Here is an 18,326-nt window from a genome sequence, read left to right on the forward strand (position 1 = left end):
GAATCATATTATATTGGGAATGTGACTCTTCCTTTATTCTTCTTTCTCAAATATCGTGTGATTTAAACATTTTTTATGAATCATTAATGGTGGTTTTTGAACCAAATATTGAGGCTTTTGATGTATAGTGATGGGTAATGTTTACTCTTGTTAAACTTATGATTATACATGTTTTTGGTGATGGTTTGCACATGTGTTGTCATGAACCGAGACTACCCCTTAGTCGTAACACGGTACTTAGAACCACAAGTGCTCCCAAGCTTACCCATGAACTGGCATACTGTTAAGCAACTGAATTATAATATATTAAATAACTGGTTCTTCTATGTGGAAATATAATCATGACAAAATCTTGGAAGAATTATAATACTAATATAATTTACAATTTGATAAAACTGAAAAGAGAACTTAATTTATATGACTGACTCTGACTGACATCTATAAAGCCTCTACTATTCTAACTATAGGTAGTTGTGACATGCCTCCGGCCATCACTAATCAACACATATGAGTAATAAAGTAAAGTACATGAACAATATTTGACTGAAGTTCCCGAAATAGGAGAACTCATCACCTGCTGCTGGAAACTGCAACTGTCTGATTATGATGTGTAGGCTATAACTGGTACCTATATCATGAGACAATGTAGCACATAGACATATATGTGGATTAGTAATTCTGGAATGTAATGAGTAAGCGGGGGTGAATGCAATAAGTAAAACTGATTTTATATGAAATCTTAAAGCATGCATGTTAAGTGTAAGTAGACTCACCAAGAGACTGAAATAGACTGAAAGCTAAAATATCTTAAAACATGAGTAACAAACATAATCTGATAAGCTGGTGAATCACTATACTTAGTTTCTTAAAACTTTACTTTTTGTAGAATAAGTAAAGCTAAAGCTGGGATTTGATAAAACATGAATACATAAACATATGAAACCAAACATACAAGTACTGAGCTGGTCTGATTAAATGAATAACTGATTCCTAGGTGACAGAATGATTGAAATATAAGAAAAGGTATAACTAGCGCCTATATACTGAGTAGCTAATATGTGAATATGGACTACTGATATTTAAGGACTAAATAGCTGATGACTGAATACTGATCATGTAATACTGAACTGCACTTAGGCTGAATAACTGAACCTAAACTATGGGATACTATGCATATGAGATAAGGACTAACTGGGCATCATGAGATAACTGAGCATAAATGCATGAAAAATGTAAAATCTGAGAATGCAAAACTAAGTGTATATCTGTTATGGTACTAAGATATCTATAATTTGAAAGACTAAAAGTTATAAAACTGACTGTCTGAAAGTCTTTACACTTAGTCAAGTAAACCTGAACTGAAAAGAAACTAAATACTATACTGAGACTATGGGAGGTATCATCTAACCGACATGCCCCAATCTGAGCTAATCGGGGTCCAACCTGTAACCCCAGTTGGAAGGGTTTCAACATCGTGCCACAGGTACTAACACTGGAAATGAGGATCCACTAAGCTTCTGAAGAACTGGGGTATCAACCCTAAAATGGTAGGTGATCCTTGGGTGGAGTCAATCCTAAACTGACGGGTGACCCCTGGGAGGTAGTCAAGCCTAAACTGACGGGTGACTCCTCATAACCCATGCTGGCTATGAGGTTTTGGAATACAGGGACTGCTACTAACGACTTTGCCTAACTGATGGGGAAGCCACCGTCCTGCATTTGCTCGATGCTAAATCCTACTCCCAACTGAAAGACACTGATTACTGAACTAAACTGAGCTTAACTGAGCCAACAACTGAACATAATACTAACTGAATAACAAGGCTCATGGTTTATGTGAAAGCATTCTGAAGATACTGAAAAACTATGTAAATAACTAAATAACCCCCAACACTTAATAAAAGTATCAATAAGGACATATATGGCTTTACAAACTATAATAAGGATCATTGTTCAAAAGTTATCTCTTAGGTATTTTATCAAACACATGAGGGTCATGAGTTAAATCATGGGAAAACAATAGAAAAACAAGGCTAAATTCATAAATTGGGATTCATCCTGAAATCAATTGAACATGATATGGGATTTTCAATACTCAAACCATGATATGGCTCGTTCTATTTGAAAACACTTGTAACTATAACTTGAGAATATAACATGAAATTTGGTTGACATAACATAGGAGATTGAAACATGATGCATGTGTTAACCTAACTTTTCATAGAATCATTCTTGAACATGAATCGAGTCAAACAACTAAGGAAACACATGAATTAAATCCATCTTGAACATACAAAACTCCATAATAAGAATAATAATCCATTCTTTAGTTGAAAAGAGGGTTTTTGTGCTCCATGGGTGACAGGGGACCCATGGATGAACTCCCACATCCCTTAATTAGATGATTTCTTGAAAATTCCTTGAGGGTTTCTTGAAATTAAGAGCTTAAAACCTTAAATTTCTTGATAATGAAGCTTGAATTGTTCTTAGTGAAGAATGAGGGTTTTTTGAGAGCAAATTTGAAGAAGATGGGCAAATAATGCCCTTTTGGATGCTATGAATCATCCTTTGGACGTTTGGGGTAGAGGGGAAGGACCAAAGTGCCCCTTGACCCTTACGGAGCTTAAATAGAGGGGAAATAAGCTCTGCATCAGGTTAGGAATCTCATTGAGAGAGCAACGCATCACATCATATATCGCGTTGAGAGAGCAATGCATCATATCCAAATTGCGGACCCTTACTGCCTCACGCGAAAAAGGCCATAACATTTTGCTCGGCTATCGGATTAAGGCAAAATTGGTATCGTTGAAAAGTTGACTTAATTATCTATAATTTGGTAGGTCTTGAGCTGCAAAATTCTATGTATATCAAAAGTTATATACATTCAAATTATACTCTTGTAGAATTGAGTTTCAAACTTTGAACGAATCAAAGGGTCTTACTCATCTTTGTTCTAAGGGATTCTTATGAACATTTTTCACCTCTAAATCACTTCACACACTAGGATAAGGATAATGACACATGTATTCAAAATAAATTCATGGGATTAGAGCTAACACACATAGGAACGATGCTTCAAAAAAATGCAGGGTGTTACATGTGGGTGCATGTTAATTGAGGTTCAACAAATGGGTCATGAGTAACCCTAATATTAATGGTTTTAACTTGGGTTTTGGTCATGGGAAGCGTATTCAGTCAAGGTATTTGTGAAATTATCCACTAGAAATAACTAGTCATATGTTGATGCTGATTTGAGCTAAGACATGGCTTAATAAGTAAGAATGATTCATAAATGGTCCTATAAAGGCCTTTTTGGCTATGTAATGAGTTAAAGGGAGCCCTTGGTGATCTGATTAGTTAAAAAGGGGTTAGAGTCCCCAAATATGAATAGTGTGATGTGAATGCATGGACAAAGAGTTGGAGTCCCTTTGTTGACTAGTAATGGACGTGATGGATTGTGGTTAGAGTCCACTTGCATAATAAAATGGCATTTGGTTAAAGTCCACTTCCATAATGCAATAGCTTATGGTTAGAGGCCACTTTCATAATAAAATGTCTTGTGGTTGGAGTCCACTTGCTTAATAAGATAGCTTGAAGTTAGATTCCTCTTGCTCGATATAACCTAAGCGAGTTGAAGGTTCGATTCCTCCACTTCATGATTCGTGTTTGAGTGTTTTGAAATCCATGCTAAGGCCTTGTTATCTTTTTACACTTGATGTATCCATATGTATTTTCATGTCTATGTGTATAAATGTGGTGGCTTGTGATGGTTTGACTTGGCATTAAATAATGACATTGATTTATCCTTACCCTTGAGTTACATGCTAGCGCTTCAATCGCTAACCATCTCCGGACGTTGTGTCCCCATATGGCATAGGGGACAGAGCATCTTCTTTTCTTCCTAAGCAGTGACTAGGTGTTTGAACGGACCGTGTGTTGACTTGAAGTGGTGAGCTTCCATACTCCGAAAGGCGTACATTTCATATTCTTTCTATCTTGTGATATAGACTTGTATTAGATTTGGTTTGGCTATTGTCGGGGTCTTGTCACGACATATTATAGATATCGGATCGGTAGAGGCTTATGGTTGACTGTGGACTTGGATAGATTGGATGTTGAATATTGATATTATTAATGGCTAGACTTTATTAAGTATGTCTCTAGTCTTGTTTCTTCTATCTTGATTATATGTTTGTAGTTCAAGCAATATTTATGGGTTGATGTGATGGTTAGGTTGGGTTAATAGGGCGATCTTTGATCCTCAGTAGGCTTGAGATGCCCATATGACAAGGCCCAATTTTGGGTCATGTCACTATCCACAATCAAATCTTAACATTCCTATTTAACATGCAATATATAAAACACACTATCTCATGAAGAAGAGTAGACAAAACCCTATCTTGATGCCATACTAAAATTCCTTAAATCATCCATAAATCATCCGTCTTTACTCCATGATCCTAAAATGCTGTCACACTATCAAAATAGTAACCTACACCTTGTTAGGGGTAAAACAATACCCTTATTTCTATATTAAGGGTGGGATCAAATTTTAGGTCAAGAACGAGCCTGCGAGGCTCGCAAACAAAATTCAAAATTGAACCCTTTATAAGGTCCCTCGAAGGACAAGGAAGTTGTGCTCAATAGCTTAGCATAGTAACTCTGATGCTATCAACCACAAAACCTACATGGAAGATATGATAGGGATGATCGGACCCAACTAGGCCGAGATTTGGCACCTGTGCCCTATAATTATTGTGACCTTAAAAATGTCTATCACTAGACGGCTTTGGGTAGGGAGCACTAGCCATTGAGTAAAACCCAGAATTGCCCCACTTTTTTTGGACCACATTCCACCATCCATACTACTTTGCTATTGACCACTGCCCTGCTTAGAAAATCAAAACTTTTTGTTCTGTCTCTCCCCTATCTCTACTTTTTTGTTCTTTTCTTCCTTAACCTTCTGCATATACAAAGTCATACTAGAGAAGTCTATGTCCCTATTTAACAAGGAAGCCTTACTCTCTAAAATCAAGTCTTAAGACAATCCTGAAGCAAACTTTCTTATTCTAATCCTCATGCTAGAAACCAACTCCGGAGCATACCGAGATAACTGGTGAAACTTTAAGGCATACTCCTTGATGGACATCTTTCCTTGCTTCAGGTTAACAAACTTTTTTTCCTTCACCTTCCTCAGCTCTTAAGGAAAGAAACAGTCTAGGAAAACATTAGAAAAATCATCCCACAAGGCTAACTCAACATTGTCACCCTTTGACTGGTCCCATTCCTCATACCACTGATAAGCTATATCTTTAAATTGGTAGGCAGCAAACTCCATACCCTCTATATTAATAGAATGCATCACACGTATGATCTTTCATATCTTATCGAGGGAACTTTAACGATCCTCCTTAACCTTATCTCTAGTAAAGGTCAAAGAGTTCAACCTCATAAAATGGATAACCCTTGTGGCCTCAGAAGCTAGAGTAATAAAAGCACCATGCTCAGACTGAGAAGCTACTAACTGAGCGTACATATGAATAGACTGATGAAATTCAACATTCTTCACATCAGCTCGAGGAGCTCGAGAAAGAATGAAGGGGACTAGGGGAACTCTAGGAGGGCAATTAGGAACTGGACCCCTAGACCAGGTCTGGACCCCATAAGCAGGATATGTCTTATCAACGTTGTCCTCGGGTAGGTCAGAGGAATTTCCATGAGTTTCAGATTGTCTGAGAGGTATGATCTAAAAAGCAAACAAGAGGGAATTAGAGAAGATTTTAGTACCTTAGGCTCTATAGCCCAAAAATAGAACACAAGAATGATAATCATTCCTAAATGCCTTATAGCCTTTCCCGTATGAGTGTGGCATGCTACATACCCTTAAAAGAGACTCTACTCAATACAACTTTGTGGACACCCAATTGACCATGAACTTAGGGATCTAATACCAATCTTACATAACCCAAACTAGGGCCTAGTCATGTTGGATATCTTGAGTCCAACCAGGACCAGAGACCACCCCTAATACCTAAACCATTAACCACCCTATGCCTCTTGTCAGATGAATTCCAAACATATAATAAGATAAGATAGTATTAAATTCAAGATATTAAAATGAGTCTATAACCAAAACCAAGCATCCACAACTAAACGACCATCTAATATCTATCCAAATGCCAATACCAATACCAATGTAAATACCAATACTGATACTACCCATGCTCATGTTGACCAACCAGGTCTCTAACAAGAATCAAAGTGTATCTAGTTAGGACATTCCCCCGACCATAGCCAAAACCAAAACTAAAGAGATAAAAATAATATCAAGAAGTCCATAGCATGAAATAGGGTCTTCCGGAGGATGGAATCTCACCACTTCAGTCTGAATCAAAATCTATCCCCGAATCACTAAGTCACTGAGCAGAAGGAGTGAAAGTACAGTCAATTCCTGCATTGCATGGGGATACAACGCCCAAAGATCGTTAGCAGAGTGAAAGCTAGAATTTAACTTAGGGATAAAGATAAAATGATACCAATAATTCAAAACCAAGTTAAATAACCATATGAAATCACATATATACATATATACCATACAGGGATAGGGAACAAGTTTGAGCATGCATTTTAAAACCTTAACTTGGATTGTGTATCTTTACCATCATAAGTGCACCCACGGCCTATGTGGGTCCAGTGTTACCTCCTGAATGCGCCTCAGTGCATATAGCCAAACGAACCGGAGATATCATCGAAGGCCGGGGATTATCGTGTACCCTTTACCCTACGTTATACATATATATATATATATATATATAGACTTGAGGTATTCCCAAGTATCTCCAAGCATAAGGCCTCTAAGACCAACCCTCATGTCGGCAAGCATGAGTTTCCAATGTCCTTTCTTCGAACTCACACCTTTACGGCTAGCTATCACAACCCCATTATTGCCCAATTAAAATATTTTACACATAGCCAAACCGCCAATTCCAGGAGGCAATTATTTAGCAATTGTAAAGTGGTATCGTCATACGACTATACCTTGCAAGCAATGTCATTATCCAAGACTTAGGGGATTTCTATGTACCCCGAAGACTCCATTATTAAAATCACTTGGGGAATTCCTGTGTACCCCACAAGGTTATTATCTAATCACTTGGGGATTCCTGTGTGCCTCACAAGGTTTTCAAAACCATCCATACCCATTTAACCATCTCAAAAGTCATAAGTTTAGAGAAAAGTTACCATTACCAAGTTCCATCACAAAACCCATGCACCCACATGTTCAAAACAATATTTAAAACATGGGAAACCATAACTAAACCATGAGAAAACATCATTCCACATTAAGCATCCAAAATCCCAACCCTTATTTCAAAACCATAACAATACCATAAAATTCATACATTAAAACATATGCTTTAAGTAAAAATAAAAATGAGGGAGGAGTAACATGCCTGAAATACCAAGGAATTTTGAAGAGACTGCACCCTTAGAGCCCTAGATGACAACTTTTTTTAAAACCCCAGCCTTAGCTTGAACAGAGAGTTTGAGAGAGAACCTGAGAGTGTTTTATTGGGAATGATGTGTTAAAAAAGTACCAAGAAAGGTTTTAAGTTGTGGGATCAAAGGGACTTAAAGTGGGAAATATCCAGAATACCCTCAACTTAAAAGATGTAAAAAAACCTATCTTTCGTTATGAGTCGACCTATTGACTCAACATCGTATCATATGACTTATAGCCTTGAGTTGTATCCTTTATAGATAGTTGGATACCCATACATTGACGACCTTACGGATCAATAATCCCACTCGTAACCTAACCCAACAACTTGTAGAGTCTAGTTGTAACTAATACAATACCTAAATAGGTCAGACACTGGATAACCTACGACTTCACCTCATGACTCATAACCTATCCTGATGGCTCCAAGTGAGCCACTCATACTCAGAGCAAAGTCTAGCCAATAAGTTACAGATTTGGTTAAGAATTGTCCCAATCACCACTCTTAGTGACTCCCATTATGCCCTTTTTATGCAAATATAGGTTTGAATGTGCCTCACAGTAGTTGATGTTAGGTGATTCTTGGATCCCATTTAGAGGTAGTAGTTGGTCCTTGCATCTGGAATTGACTACTTCTCATATCTTAGTTTCTTAAGTCATGATGGCACCTATTATAACCCACTAGTAGGCGAAACAAACCCGTAGTCCAAAATAGCTAATAACAAACTACCCAATAGATTAAAAAAAGAATGCAAAATAGATTTAATGAGATATTAAATACATAATATAGTCCTAAAACTTGGTGGTATCTATACAAGAGTTTCTACCAAATAAAATTTAAAGTAAAGTACAAATAAATACACTGAAACAACCCATCTCTGACTACAACATAGAGACTAGTCTAGTACATAAGAGAGAGAAAAGTAATACTCTAAACATCGGTAGCTCACTCTATATCGCCGAATCATGGCTGCTTCACATGATGAACACACCAATGATAATAACCCGTACTACGATCTGCAGGCTACAGAAGTGTAGCATGGGTCCAATCACGTGGTACTCATTAGGCAATTGCCGATTGAGCTCTAAAGACAAAATAGATATATACAACATATAAATAGAATGGAAAACTCCACCCAAATATCCAGAAGCCAAATAAGACCACCACTGAGATAATAAGGATAAACTGTCGTATTCATGTCTAAGAGACTAACATAATCAGGCTCAGGAAAATAAGAATGCACTATTTTATTCTAGCCATACTTAGGAATCTCAACACAATACCCTATATCACTAGCCAATATACAAAGTATGAGCAGAAGGAAGAAATATATAAGTATATACATGTATAGAATTAGGGGATTACCAACCCTAATATCATCAAACATGAGTTTCCAGTGTCCATCCTTCGAACTCACACCTTCACGGCTAGATATCACAACCCTTGTTATTTCCTAATTAAAATATTTTACGCATAACCAAACCACCAATTTCAGGAGTCAATTATTAAGAAATTATAAAGTGGTACCATCATACTGATTATAGCTTGAAATAATTCCATTAGCCAACACTTAAGGGATTCTTGTGTACCCCGCAAATTTCGTTATTAAAATCACTTGGGGGATTCTAGTGTACCCCATAAGGTTTTTATTATATAATCACTTGGGGGATTACCGTGTACCCTACAAGGTTTTCAAAATCATCCTTAACTATTTGACCATTTAAACCATGCATTAGTTTCAAGAAATAAGTCAAACCAAGCATTTTGGGCTAATAACCACTTCAAAAGTCACAGGTTTAGATAAATTTACCATTATGAAGTTCCACCACCATACCCATGGACCTACATGTTCAAAACCATATTTAAAACATGGAAAAACATAATTAAACCATGGGAAAACATCATTAAACACTAAGCATTCAAAGACCCCCAACTTTTATTTCTAAACCATATCAATACCATGAATGCTATACATTAAATCATGTACTTTAAGTAAAATAACAATGAGGGAAGCGTAACATACCTGAAATACCAAGGAATTTGGAAGGGCTTGCACCCCTAGAACCCTAAATGACCACTTTCCTTAAAACCCTAGCCTTAGTTTGAAGAAAGTATTTGAGAGAAAATTTGGGAGTGTTTTATTGGGAATGATATGTTAATGAAGTCCAAGGAAGGTTTTAATTCATGGTATCAAAGGGACTTAAAGTTGAAAATGTACAGAATACCATCAGCTTAAAAGCTACTCAATCCTTTTCAAAAAATGAACTGCTTTCTTTTTTAATCCGTATAAAAAATACTGACCCTTTTCCTTATTTGGAAATACTTTAATTTCAACTTTCCATATGGCATGCTTAGGACCACAAGGTTAAAGGGAATTTTGGTACATTTGACACAAGATTCAAAAGTCTTCTTTATTTTCATAAACTTTATGCCAAGTCAAAGTAGATCATTCTTTTTTAAAAGGAGGGAGTATAAAAAAACATCTTTGGTTATGAGTCGATCCATTGAATCGTCACCATATCATAAGACTCATAACCTTGAGTTGCATCCTATATAGTGAGTTGGACACCCATACACTATCCACCTTACGACTCCATGATCTCACTTGTAACCTGACCCAATGACTCGTAAGGTCTAGTCATAATCATCATAGTACCTAAATAGGTTAGACACTAGACAACCTACAACTTTACCTTACGACTCATAACCTATCCTCAAATCTCCTAGTGAGCCACTCGTACTCAGAGCAAGGTCAAGCCTCTAAGTTATTGATTTGGTTAAGGTTTGTACTAATAATTCATCACCACGCTTAATGACTCATATCATCAAGTCGTAACCAAGATAAAAAAACAACTAGACACCTTACGACTAGGGCCAGCTGAACCGTCAAGGCACCATACGACGCATATGGTCAAGTCATATGCAAGGTAGTTAGCTTAAAGCTCATGATATTTCCAAGTGCCAAAATCTGAGGTGTTTCAATTCTCTCCCACTTGGATCATTTATCCTCGAACTATGGAACAATGAATTGACTAGCACAATTAAACCCCAAATATCTGTATTCTTACCTTTAACTAAGTTAGAAAACAAATATGTTAAAAATAACACTTACTTTACGCACGATCTTCTAAAGCTGAAAAAAAGAATGGATACTTAGACTTTATGTCCTCTTTGGCTTCCCAAGTAGCTTCTTCAACCTTGGGGTTCTTCTATAGAACCTTTACCAAAGCTATGTCCTTTGTCTGCAACCAACGAACTTGACGATCCAAGATTTCAATAGGGACTTCCTCGTAAGACAAGAAATCTAAAATACCAATATCTTTGATAGGCACTATATATGATGGATCACCCACACACTTCCTCAACATAGATATATGGAATACTGGGTGAATAGAGCTCATACAAGAGGGAAACTCCAGTTTATACACAATATTGCCAACCTTTCTTAAAACCAAGTATAGGCTGAAATACTGGGAACTGAGCTTCCCTTTTTCCCAATCCGTATTACCCTCTTCATGGGAGATACCTTCAAAAACACCCTATCCCCAACCTCAAACTCTAACTTCCTATGCCTCATATTTGCATAGGACTTTTTGCAACTTTGGGTGGCTTTAAGACTATCTCAAATCACCTTCACCTTTACTATGGCTTGGTGAACCAAATTTGGGCCAAACATCTCTGCCTCACCAACCTCTAACAACCTAATAGGAGACCTACACCTCCTACCATCAAGGCCTCAAATTGGGTTATCCAAATACTAGAGTGGTAGCTATTATTATACACAAACTCTATAAGAGGCAAATATTCAATCCAACTACCACCATATTCAACCACGCAAGCTCGAAACATATCCTCCAATGTATGAATAGTCTTTTCTACTTGCCCATTCGACAACAGGTGGAATACTAAGACATACCTTAGTCCCCAAACCTTTTTGAAATGACCACCCAAAAGTGTGATGAGAATTGAGCACCACGATCACAGGCACCTCGTGCAACTTCACAATTTTCTCAATAAATAACTTGGCATAATCTTTCTCTGAGAAAGTAGTCCTCATTGGCAAAAAGTGAGCATACTTAGTCATCCTATCCACGATAACCGATATTAAATCAAAATAATTTTGAGATCGAGGAAGACCAGTAATAAAATCCATATTGATCACTTCGCACTTCCACATAGGCAGCTGATGACGTCTAAGCAACACCTTCTTTTATATGATGGTACGGTTGTTGTCAACATATAGTAACCCAAATAAGGTTAGATTCAAATCCCAAGGGAACATGTGGATTAGCAGATCTCAATGGTTAATGTCTTTAGGCAAAATAGGAAAAGTAAATTGGGGGATTTGTTTGTAGTATTCTCTAGAAAAGAACAATATTAACTTGGTTAAAAATCAATCGTAAGTGAAGATTAATATTTGTGTTCCCCCTGGCATCTCCACTCGGTGGGCTTATCGTGTGCTGTTGAACCAACCCAATACCTTGCATGTATATTGATAAGTTATGTACCTCCTACAGGCTTTTGGACGAGTAGATGGATTTCACCCTTTACCTTTTAGGTATTAGGGTGTTGCGTTACTTACTCTTATCTTGATCCTAGTTAACTATTACATTTTGAGTCACTAGTTATTAGATGAAAGCTAACGGTTATGCCTTATATTCCATTGTGAATAATGGATCGACAATTAAATCATAAATTACTATTGTTTTTATCTATTCTTAGTCACTACTATTTTAAAGTAAGGAGCAATATCTGGGTGATCCTAATGTGTGCACCCATTAAGAAATCAATCATAACGAAGATAAAACAATGTATACCATGGATATTGGTTCAGATCAACAATCACACTTCCCCTATTTCATAAATTTTCCATGGTTTCCATAACCCTAGCTATATGTTTTAGTTGCTCATGATTGTGAAGAAATTAATAACATTCATATTGGAAATCAAATATGAAATCACAATGACAAGATAAATGAAAACCCAAAATCATAAACAGAATAATCAATCAAAGTCAATTCAAGAAAATCCTAAGATCAAAGATGGATCTTGGAATCAAATATGTTTCTGAGTGTTAAAAGTGTGCTACTTCTACTAAAAAGTACATAAGGGGTATTTTATAGTACAAGAGAAAACCCTAAAATTATAGCCCAAATAAAATAGGAGAAAATCAGGTCGGTGGCTACCTGCTCCCTATACCTACAGTCTGACGGGTGCAGGTAGTACCTGTGGTTTTGCACAGGGCCCAAGTGCAGGCCGTAGGTACAAGATGGACATTTTTCCTGCAATTCAGCTCTCGAGATTTTGGGTTTCTTGCACCCGCTTTATCTATATGTGGTTCATAGGTCTATATATGGTCCGTAGGTTAAATTCGTAGGTCTCGGGAGTCTGTTTTTTAGCTCTTCTTTGACTCTAGAACATACATTGATAACGATCAGGCCAGAAAACAACCCAAACATCAATAATTGCCCAAAAAGTGGCCAAAATCACCTTTTTCACCTTTTTAGAAACTTATCTTCCAAAATATGGTTTCCTACAAAACATACCCAAAATAGATCATACTTAATAAAAAATCCTCAAAAACTTTCATATTTTCCTCATTTTAACACATCAACACCCTGAACTAAGAATGTTTGCTTGTACTCAGATATCAAAAACACAACAAAACAAAACGATGCTTAACTAAGAGAATCTAAGCTATTTAAGGCAGTCAGTCATTAATTAAGTTCAAATCATAACATCCCCCTCCAATCTCAATTTTCAAAACCAACTATGTATGAACATGAACCACAACAGTGTGACACAATGGAATCAAGCCATGGCAATTACATTTTCAACAGAAAACCGCTCGTATATACAAATTAAACTACCCGAACAAGCAAATAGCTAGCAACATGACTCAAGTGATATCATAATAAAGATGTCCCACTTACTTATATGAAATCATGCGTGTTGATGGAGAGACACAATTAACAAAAAAGTTTCAATCAATGCATATCAAATACCATAGGCTTGCCTTTATTTTCTTTACCTTACTATTTAGATAGTTAAGTTAGAACCACTATAGGACTTTTCTTGGCTTGTAACGTAGGCTTAGGGGGATGGTATGGTACGTATAGATATTTAAAATTACTAAGCCTCCTTGGAACTACAATAACCTTTGGGTGTCACTTACTAGCCAATTTTTTCTTTTATTCCACCCTTATTTCTCCCTTTTATTCTTTTACGCACATACAGGTTTGGTGTTGTCTTTAATTCTTTTTTTTTTCACTTTTCCACAATTTTTCTTTTTTCTACCACACCCATCCCTACTAACTTTTCCTCTTATTTTGTTCTTTTTCATACCTATTTTACACTATGCACCCTTATGATAGCCACCCTCTACTTAGGCATTTTGTCTGTGTTAAGTTGCACAATATCCAAGGAGGACCTGGCCCAAAATAGGTAAATTACAATTTAAATGGAAAGGTGAATGGTGAAAACAAGAAAAATAGGCTTACAAGGCTCAAAATAAGGATCAAGGGATATAATGCACAGATGAAAGGTCATTTAGGCTAAAGTGGACTAAAATAAAAAATAACCTATGATCCTTTCCTAACTGACTATCCATCAACCTAGGTAAGACTAACCAGACAAGTTCTAAATTCAACATACAAAGGGAACTAGGTAGTATCTCACTCACACATAGCACAGAGTTAATCAAATACTACCTATCCAGTTCATGAAATTATTAGCAAATGGTTATCATGTCCTTAATACTAATTCCATAATAAGATCCACAAAGTTCACACATATATACATCAACACAATTCTAAAACACAAAATTTTGGAGGGGTACCAAAATCAGTCAAAATATGACTGCTATCCTAAATACTTAAAATGTCCTAATTACACAAAAATAACACAATACAAAGAAAAACATAATATGACACATAATTATCCTAGATATGTTGGTTGTACAACCATACCACGATAGACAGAAAAAGAAGCACGACAGTAAAAACCTACGGCGGCATAGTATGCCTACCCCCAACTAAAAACTATGCATTATTCTCATGCACTAAAACAACGCAACATATAAGGAAGTGAGAACATACTGGGACACACTAGGTGCCCGAGTCAAGAGCATCCCGAGATAGGGGCATATAAGCTGGTCGAGGCATTGGTGGTGCACTGCTAGTATATGCACCCTCTACTATAGATACATACCTCTGCCTATCGATGAATACAGTCTCTAAGGAATTATGTCTGGCCTTTTTAACGGCCTTCTCTTCAATCATAGTAGGATCCTGCAAATCATCTAAGTGACATATCTTGGTCCTAACTGTTGGGAACTCCTTATCATCCCTATCAAAGAAGTCAAAGTATCTCAACACAAGCAGAGTTAATATCTGACCACAAGGGGTAAAGTCTAGGGAGTAGCTGTTATATAGCTCTTTGTAAGAGAACATACCTCTACTCGTAGGATATCAAAATCCTCCCCCAGTTGAACTAGATCTACTGTATCTATCTATGTATAATGGGATGTAACCTATTTCTCTAACTCATCAATCCGTGTCTAAAAATCAACATCAGCTCTGATAGTGTAGATCTCTGAGCAGCCTCCCATCTAGCCTCAACCTACTCAAATTAGGTCTGAACCCCTGATCTTATGTGCCTAAAAAGGGTAGTCATCTTGGTCTCGACCACCTTTAAACAAGTAGTTGTGACCCTCTAGTTGTCTATTACGATCTGAAAAAACTCACTGGATAAAGTAATCATACCTATTGTAGAAGCTTTAGTGTATAAGAGAGCAGGCTATGCAGATGCACCGACCAACTTTAAGGTCAAAGCTAGGGATGAATAATAAGTAGCCTGTGTCCCCTTACCCTGTGTACTCAAATATAGAGAATCTCTCTGGTCCCCTATTTCCATGTCAATAACAACACATGCATCATCTGTATACACCTCATCAGGCTCTGTAAAAATTTTTAGCCTCTCAGACTGGGCCTATGGTACTGCTGCATGTTGTCTTGATCTCCTAGATGCACCAAAAGGTGCTAAATCCTTTATGGTCCTCGTCCATGTCGTCACAATTATAGGTACTCTCTCATTAATACCTGATAGCTCAGGCACTCTAACCTTATTACATAGCCTCTTGATCATGTGAGGAAATGGCAAATTAGTCAGCTCACCAAAGGCTCTATCATATAGCTCATGTCTCAAAATAAAAGAAAAATAAACATCATAGCCAGCCATCAGAGAGGTAACCATTGGTGCCCTCTTCCATGTCAATGTGTTATCTAAAAAAGTAGATATCAGTCTGTATCTAATCAGCGACCACCAAAACTTGGCTTCTACTGTAAAGAGGCCCTTCTTGATCATAACCTTTCCTCAATACATGGGGTCTCATCGCCAGTTGGTGAAATGTAACCGGCTATCCACCTAGCCATTTCAACCCTCTCTACTCGGTGCTCTTCATCCCATATAATATGACGATCCCATGTGAACCTCAATCTATGGTCACACTCATCTTTAGGTGAAGGATTGATGTAATTTAGGCCGAATATAGCTTTACAGATAGTCTACTCTCTATTATAAACTTTGATTCCTCTGACTAGTATGTGATTAAGTTGTGGCTATCATGCAAATCTGATAAAGCCTGGATGATGGTGCATGGGAAGGACTACGGTGGCTCTATAAGATGCATAAAACTCCTATAACATAGCTAGGCTATAAGAACTGAGTGGCCTAGTTATCCACTCTAGCTAATATCTGTCAAATATTGCCTATATCTGTGGTACTCGCTCTAGCCCCGATAAGTCAATTTGAAGCTCCTCATAAATACATCTAGTAGGCCTACCCAACTCCCAAACACAACTATCAATATCATATATCTCACATATCCCTTTTGCACACCACTTCTGATGTCCTTTCTTGAAAGGTGCATCTGGGGCAGGTGTAGGAGCGAGACTCTATTTTACAAAAGCATTGTGGAGAGGCTCCTCTACACCTTCATCAGATTGGGTACCTCTATCTTCTATACATGATTAATGGTACCCTTATCAAACTGGGGCACCATTGATGACTGCTCCTACTCAACCTCATTAGATAAATCCTGGGACCCCTTCTTAGAATGGGGGTCCTGAGCAGCAACATATGGAGTAGTCTCAGATCTATCTCCTCGTCCTTCTCATTATTAGGTGGAGAAGTTTTGGGGGGTGATATCCATGCAGACTTCATCCTCGATCGGGCTACAACTTACTGAGCGGCCTGGCGAGTCTATCCTCTTATGACTCTGCGTGTCACCCCAACAATAGTGTCTATGTTGCTACCTTGGGTACTCTTTTACTGATTGCTAGGATTGAGAGACTCTTCCCTCCTCCTTGAAGTACCAACCTTCATATTCTTCACCATTTTTGGTGCCATTTGTTCCTAAAAAACTAGTTATTAGTTTCCAACAAAAGTAAGGGATAGAAAAAGTTAAAGAAAAAGTCAAAATTTGAAAAGTTTGAATTTTTCCTCAATTATCTCATCTCTATAACCTGTTTGAAATCCCAACAAGTCCAATGTATACATACTAATAAAGAATCATGAATTTCAAAGCAAACTAACATGTTCAACTCGTGGTATTACTTTCATTCATTCAGTCCAACTTCTTAGAATTTTAGTTTAAAACAAGGCCCTAAATTATGATTTTAGGCTACTTCAAGGCTCCCACATACAAGCATGATAGTTTCTATATAATTTGAAATGAAATACACGTATCAACTTATTTTAACAGTAGATAAACCAATATATAACCATTAGAAGCCAAGAAAGTTACCTCTTATATGAAGTTCTGAAAGAGAACCATGAAGAACTCAAGAAAAACCAAAGTTGAAACTTATTTTTAGCATGTTGGGACAAGTTGGTATCTCAAAAAAGTGTCAATTTAGACTTTACTTAAGTGTGGGGTTGGTTTATGTTTTACGTGGGAAGTTGAAATTCAAAGAGAAAAGTGAAGTTTTGAGGATTAGAATGAGTTAGAATGAGGGTAAGAATTTTTTATATAGGTGGGGGCTGCTTTAGGTCATATTTAAATGTTGATGGGCCCAACATTTTAATTAACAAGTTGGCCCACAACTTGACCTACCCACGGCACATACCCGCACCCTGTACTTGCAGTCGTGTCTTGGGCGCAGGTAGTACCTGTGGCCTGCAGGTACTGGATATAGGTACCAAGCCAAAATCTTTGGCCTACTTTTTAGTAACCAAGACTCGGCATTTCAATAATTTTCCACATACTTATGGTCTCGTAACCTAAGTTTTAGGTCCCAAAAGTAAAATTAAATACCAGAGTCTGTAACTTACCATTTTTCATCCTCAAAATTTTAAATTTTAACCTTATTACTCAACTTACCGTATGGGACTTGTGATCGGGATGGGCTGATCACACAGTCCCCTTACCTGGAAAATAATGAATGTAGCAATGTTCACCGTATTTTGGTAAGGTCCAAAAGTTAAAAACCTACAAAACGGCAAAAACAACAAAAATGTGAACACTAAATTATAGTGGGTTACCTCCTACTCAATGCTTGATTTAATGTCATGACACGATGGGGCTATGTTGGTTACTCAGACTTCACAAACAATCCCATGGGTTGCCTCCCATGCAACGCTTGATTTAATATTGAGGTTTGGCATTATTTTCTTGACTACTCAAAATTCATCAAGATACCCATAGAAGTATCCTCTAGGGTAATCAATACAATCAATCACCGACACTATCCTCATGTTGGTTTGCTACTTTATTGACTTTTGAATGTTGAATATTGCCTCCTCACTATTGACTCTAAATTTAAG

The sequence above is a fragment of the Capsicum annuum genome, chromosome 9 (assembly GCF_002878395.1).
Source record: "Capsicum annuum cultivar UCD-10X-F1 chromosome 9, UCD10Xv1.1, whole genome shotgun sequence".
NCBI classification, from domain to species: Eukaryota; Viridiplantae; Streptophyta; class Magnoliopsida; order Solanales; family Solanaceae; genus Capsicum; species Capsicum annuum.